Source organism: Taudactylus pleione, unplaced genomic scaffold, assembly GCF_031769625.1.
Source record: "Taudactylus pleione unplaced genomic scaffold, aTauple2 ptg000093l, whole genome shotgun sequence".
Lineage (NCBI taxonomy): Eukaryota > Metazoa > Chordata > Amphibia > Anura > Myobatrachidae > Taudactylus > Taudactylus pleione.
The window spans coordinates 16,760,174-16,766,678 of NW_028284495.1; the positions used below are offsets into that span (position 1 = coordinate 16,760,174).

The 6,505-nt window shown below is 38.0% G+C and overlaps 1 pseudogene; it reads right to left on the reverse strand.

The window, feature by feature from the left end:
- Positions 1-425: 425 nt before the first annotated feature.
- On the reverse strand, positions 426-6,505 carry LOC148526860 (uncharacterized; annotated as a pseudogene).

Below are 6,505 nucleotides of genomic sequence, written 5' to 3' on the forward strand. Positions count from 1 at the left end.
TATCGTCAGATAATAATTGTACAGTGATCATATCCAATTATTTGACTTTGACAGTCCACCCTTTGATAGCAAACATAAAACTATCACATTCTATTCTTAACCTACTTAGTCATGCATAATAAATTATTATCTACCATCAACAGTGTGCCTCAGGAAAGGGTAAAACAACCTCTATACACACTCAGTAGATCTATATGGGACCATTTGTAGGATGTGGGACCTCATAAAACCTATAAAGGAAGTTTTGGGGGAAATTGAGACTACATTATCTATGATGTTTAACGGAACATTTACAATATATTTTATTATACATGACCAAACCTATTCACATATTATTATCTGATGGTACATTCAATTTCAGGATTGTAATGCAGTTCTTCATCAACCTTAGTACCTATACCACCACCACTCACCACCATTAGAATTTAATTTTCATGGTTTACCTTGGTGGTACGTTTTCCACACCTTAACACAGTAAGAATACATTTGACACATAAACCAAATACTAAGATGACAACAAGTATAAACATAAGGAGCTTACCTATACTAGCAATCATCTCCTGTGCCCACTCTCCCAGACCGGAGAATCATTTTACAGGGTTTAACCATGAGAACAATTTCTCTACCTTTACCACAGTTTCATACAAGGAAGTATCATGGGCCTTCCAAAATTCCAACTTTAGTTGTAAGATTTCATCCATTTTCTGCTCCATCGCCTCTTTGGGGTCATTAGTATTATTGGTGATGTGCGTGCAACACTTGACTCCATACTGAGTTTCTAAGGTTACACAGTACCCACCCTTTACAGCCGTGACATAATTCAAAACCATCCTGTGTTGCACAATTTCTTTCTTGTAGGTTTGCAATTCCCTACCAGTAAACCTGATGGTGTCATCATACATCTCAGTTATATTATCAATCAGATATGCCAACGCTCGGATGTACCTGTAATTTATAACTCCTCTGGCCATATGGGTGATATCTAAGGCGGTGAGGAATTGAATCCCGGTGGATTGCTGTATCAAACTTGAGGCTAAGGGGTCTCCCCGGTCTGTGAGGTGCCTTTTAAAAATGCATTCATAATGAGTATGGGTATAAGGAGGGGGAGAGTTGTGGTGAGTGTCTATCATTTTATCATGTGTAAGGGTCATGATTTCTGGTAGTACCCTTCCAAGATAGCATAAACCTTCAGAGTTCGGAGAGAGACACTTGTACGCTTTCCTTCCACATATAAAATACACATCATCTGGGAGAAGGTAAGGAACTGAATGCATCATTATCATTGAACACATTATTCTTACAAAGAATCCAATTCTCATTTCCCCCATTTGACTGGTACACATTTCTGGTTGTATAATATTTGCACAGTACCCTACAGATACTCTACCAACCATTACTTTGTCGTATCTGTGTATGTACCTATACCGTAAGTATCTCCCACTTGAAATAATTCTGCATACAAGTTCAGAATCAATAGGCTCATTATCAGCACTATGTGAATAGGTCATTGTCTGATTGTTCCAGATCACTTCCCAATTTCCTGGTTTTCTGAAATTTGTGAGATTTAATCATACCAGGGATCTATCTACATTCTACATGGTACCGGTGGAGCTTAAGGCTAGGGGGTCTAGATATATTAAATTTCTTGTCCACCGATCCTCCCCCATGTAATTCAAGTACCTCTGCTAACTTTAATGGGTATGGCACTAATCCTGAATTACTCTGTCCTTGAGGTACTTGTGAACACACCCAACATTCTGTTTGGGTTAAGACCTTACTCACTAAGGAATGGTAATCCTCTAAAGGATACTCACCCAAATACAGATTACTCTTGGACTGGCTTTGTTGGATGCATTTCTCATCAACTAGGAATCCGCAGTACTCACAAATACAGTATTCCTCAGACAATAACCCCTTACACTGTCTCCGAGTTCCATGACTAATATTTCTCTTAACAATCCCTGAACTGAGTTTGACCATAGGTTGCCCTGATCGTTCTATTGCTCTCTACTCTGACTCCATTCTCTATCAACATCACTAACAGCCTCCCTCTCTGTCATCTATCCTCCATCACAGAAATAGGATATCCTAAAACAAATAAGAATGAGAAGAACCCTGGAACAAGAAAAAGTAACAAACAGATCACCACTCCATTGCTGAAATAGTAATCTGTACATGTCTCTGGCAGTTTTCACTGCAGTCTTTAGTTCTCCTGGAACAGGCTCGCGATCGATAGGTCCACGTTGTCTGTCTCGACTTCACCTTGTACCTCCTTCGGGTGGTTGACCTTTCTGCAGTGAGTGGAATGGACCCATGTATCTCTTTCTTTTTTTTTTCCAAAATAATTTTTATTGTTAGGACAACAAAATATTGTGATACAGATATATGCACAATCATCTTCAACATAGTAAATGAAACAATCACTTTGCAAGAACGATCATACAACAAAATTATTATAATATTTGCAGTGCGGAAAACCAGATATAAATTGTAGTTGCACATATAAGAAACATTTACATGCATTGTTACATATATTAATACTGTCAGTAAGTCGGTTACCATTAATGACATAGATCAATAACATAGATTGAGTTAAGTCAAAAAGGGGGGCCATTATCAAGCACTTAGAAATTATACCATGATGTTAATTGGAAACATTTCCATATGGAGTCCTTAATTGATGGGGAAAGAGTACGAATATAGGGTAACCATGTGGCAAAAAATCTTTCAGCATATTTTTCTTTATTAGTGGACGTCTCTGTCCAATCCATTGTAAACAAAAATATAATTCTAGGGTGTAATAATGTAAGAGTAGGTGAGTTAGGGTCAATCCATTGTGAAAGAATGGTCATTTTAGCTGCTGCTGTCAATTTGGTCATAAGTTGCTTATTTCCCTTAGTCAATCTCTGAGAATGTGTGTTTTCCGATATATTCCTAAATGCCCATTCTCTACGAATCACAAAATCAATTTTTAGAATTTCTTTAATATAATTATTAAGTTCCTCCCAGAAAACTTGTACCTGTGGACAATCCCACAGGCAATGCACGATGTCAGCGTTAGGCGCTGAGCATTTATAACAATTGGCGTCAGGCGCATCACCAATAATATATTTCAATTTAGGGGTGTAGTATGCTCTGTGTAATATTTTTAGATGCATTTCAGCATAAGAGACTGATCCCAGTTGTTTGTTCATTTTAAAACATGAAAGAGCAATAGGCTCTATGGGGATTTGTGGGAAAACCTCTTTCCATTTTGCAAGTCCTGTAGTACTTGTTTCTAAATTTATGAGTGGATCGGGCACAGGAATATATAAAAGATGTTGAAAAGGGTCCTTTTGGTTTACAGCGTAGTGCACTATCTAGACACCAATTAGATTGGTTTCCGAAAGTCCATGTAGCATATTTTGAATATAACTCATCGCCTGTAAATATGGAAATAAAGGGATCGTGACCAGAGGAAATTTCTCCTGCATTTGTCAAGGAGTGAGAGGTTGAAGTGTTTGGTCGTGTAATAATTGGTAAATGTACCGAACACCACTAGCGTGCCAGCATTTAAATTGGGTGGAGTTACCAGGTGAAAAAGACGGATTTTTCCATAATGGTAAAAAAATTGAGGACAATTTGGATAAATGGGATTGTGATCTAATAACTCGCCATGCTATACATGTCGTATTTATTAATATGTTTTCTCTAGCTTCTGAAGGTATATTACGGGGATGTTTATGTACAAGAGATATCAAGTTGTGGTGGGGAATAAATGCCTGCTCCATAGAGTATGTGGTATAAATGTTGTGACCTCCAATCCAGTCCATTGCTATTCGATAATTAGCAGCCATAGCATATTGTCTGATGCATGGCAAATTTACCCCTCCAAAATGTGTCTGCTGTTGCAATTTAAACAATGAAATTCTGGGTCTTTTTCCTGCCCATATAAATTTTTGGAGAGCCTGATTACAAAATTTGAGGTCTCTTTTGTCTGGTATAATTGGCAACATTTGGAGAATGTAAAGGAATCTGGGGAAACTGATCATTTTGTAAAGGTGACATCTACTTATGTAGGATAGTGGAAGATGGGCCCATTTTTTGAAATCATTATATGTTTTTAACAATAGTGGGGGGTATAGTTAACCTCATATAGTTGAGAAGGGTGTGAAGGAATATTGACCCCTAAGTAAGTAATGTATTTATCTGCCCATTTGAAGGGAAAGGAATTTTCCCATCCTGCCTTCACCTCCCTAATAAAGGCCAAGGCCTCTGTTTTAGCATAGTTAATTTTAAAACCCGCTATCTCCTCGAACACCTGCGGGATTTGTAAGAGTAGTGGGATAGCTTCCTTAGGGTTGGCAAAATATAATGAGGTCATCGGCAAACACCGAAAATTTTATCTCATGTTTTGCCAGGAAAATGCCTTGCCAGCCTCTCGCTTTTTCAAAGTGACGCAAGAGGGGATCTAGGGCTAAATCAAAAAGTAGTGGCGAAAGTGGGCAACCTTGTTTCATGCCTCGAGTTAGGCAAAATGGTCTGGTATTTAAAAGATTTATTGTCAAAAAGGCTATTGGATCTTGATATAATGTTTCAAATATATGAATAAAATCAGGACCAAACTCTTGATATTTAAATATGCGTATTAAATGAGACCAAGACACTCTATCAATGACAATGCCTTGTCAGCGTCACAACTCACCACAATGTTTCTTTTATTTTTCTCTGTATGTGACTCATACATTGCTGCTAAAACTGTGCTTATATTGTGAGTAGAGTGACATCCTTTAATGAAGCCTGTTTGAGCCGGATGCAATAGTTTAGGTATTAAAGATTGTTAGCGCTGGGCCATAATTTTGGAAAATAATTTCAGGTCTTGATTGAGTAGAGAAATTGGGCAGTATGAGGTGACTGAAGCAGGGTCATTATTGGGTTTCGGTATAACTATAATGCGTGCGGTATTAAATGCAGGTGGTGCAGGATTTCCGCTAAGTATTGAATTATATAAAGCTGAAAGGTGGGGTGTGATCTGCGGTGTGAGCATTTTATAGTATGCCACTGATAATCCGTCAGGGCCCGGGATTTTACCAGTAGGTAACGTTTTTATAATAGAAGTAATCTCTTGCTCTGTTATGGGTAAAAGAAGGCTCTCTCTATCTAATGGTGTAAATTTGGTTAATCCTGCCTGTTCCAAAAACTTCATTCCTTTATCGGAGTCATCCATAGGTACCTGGTATAATTTTTCATAATATTGTAAAAATGCTTCTGCAATTTTATCAGGCATCCTAGTAGACTCGGAGGGGGTCAAATTGATTAAAGAAATAGGCTTAGAAGATGTGTAGGATTTTACCATTCTTGCTAAAAACTTACCAGGATGGTTTCCCCAATGAAAGTATTTGTTTTTTTGATAATTGAGATTTGTTTGGGCTTGTTCAGTACATACCTGGTCATATAAAGCCTTAGCATCCCTATATCCCTTAGAATGAGAATCAGAAGAGTCTTGTAACATTTTGGCATAAGCTGTGGCTACCGAAATACTGGCCTGATGGAACCTTTGCTTAAGAGATTTTCTCCTGTATGAGACATAAGCTATCACATGGCCCCTCATGACTGATTTAGAGGCTTGCCAGAGAAGATTTATATCCTGTTTATGAATTAGGTTATCACTTATATAGTTTTGAAAATTACTTATTAATTGTTGTTTGAAGTCCTCTGAGGAGGAAAAATAATCTGGGAAACGCCAATTATAAGAAGAAAGAATAGGGGATTGCAAACAGAGAGAAAACCACACTGGAGCCTGGTCAGATATCAGGATATCTGCTATCTCTGAGTCTATCACTCTATGTAATAAATTTTCAGGAATCAACCAGTAGTCTAACCTAGAAAATGAATTGTGTGGATGGGAAAAGAAAGTATATTCTCTGGACACAGGATGTGAATAGCGCCAAGGGTCTATCAAGTGTAATGTGTCTATAAGTAACGGTAGAGTGGGTGGTGCACCTTGTCGACACCCATCCCTCCCCGAGTTGCTCGAGTAATCTACAGCTGGTTCCATAGTCACATTGAGATCGCCCCCTAAAATTAGAGTTCCTTCTGCCCAAACCTGTAAGTTTGAGTATATGACAGAAAAAAAAGATGCATTTGGGCCAGGAGGAGCATAAACACAAGCAAAAGTAAACATGTCTCCCTCTATCCACAATTTCACAAATAAAAATCTACCATTTGGGTCAGCTTTTTCATCTAATATCTCATAGGTGATAAATTTGCTAAACAAAATAATTACCCATCTGGTTTTGGTAGTGAAAGAGGCACTTCTAAATTCCTTAACCCAATTATCTCTGAGAGTGTTTGGTTCACCCTGCTTCCAGTGGGATTCCTGCAAAAACGCCACATCTGGTGAGAAACATTTTAAATGGCGCAATATTTTCTTCCTCTTTATAGGGGTATTTAGCCCTTCAACACTCCATGTAAGGAATTTCAATGTACTCTTAGCTAATGGCTCCCCTGAATTTGGTGTAGTCAT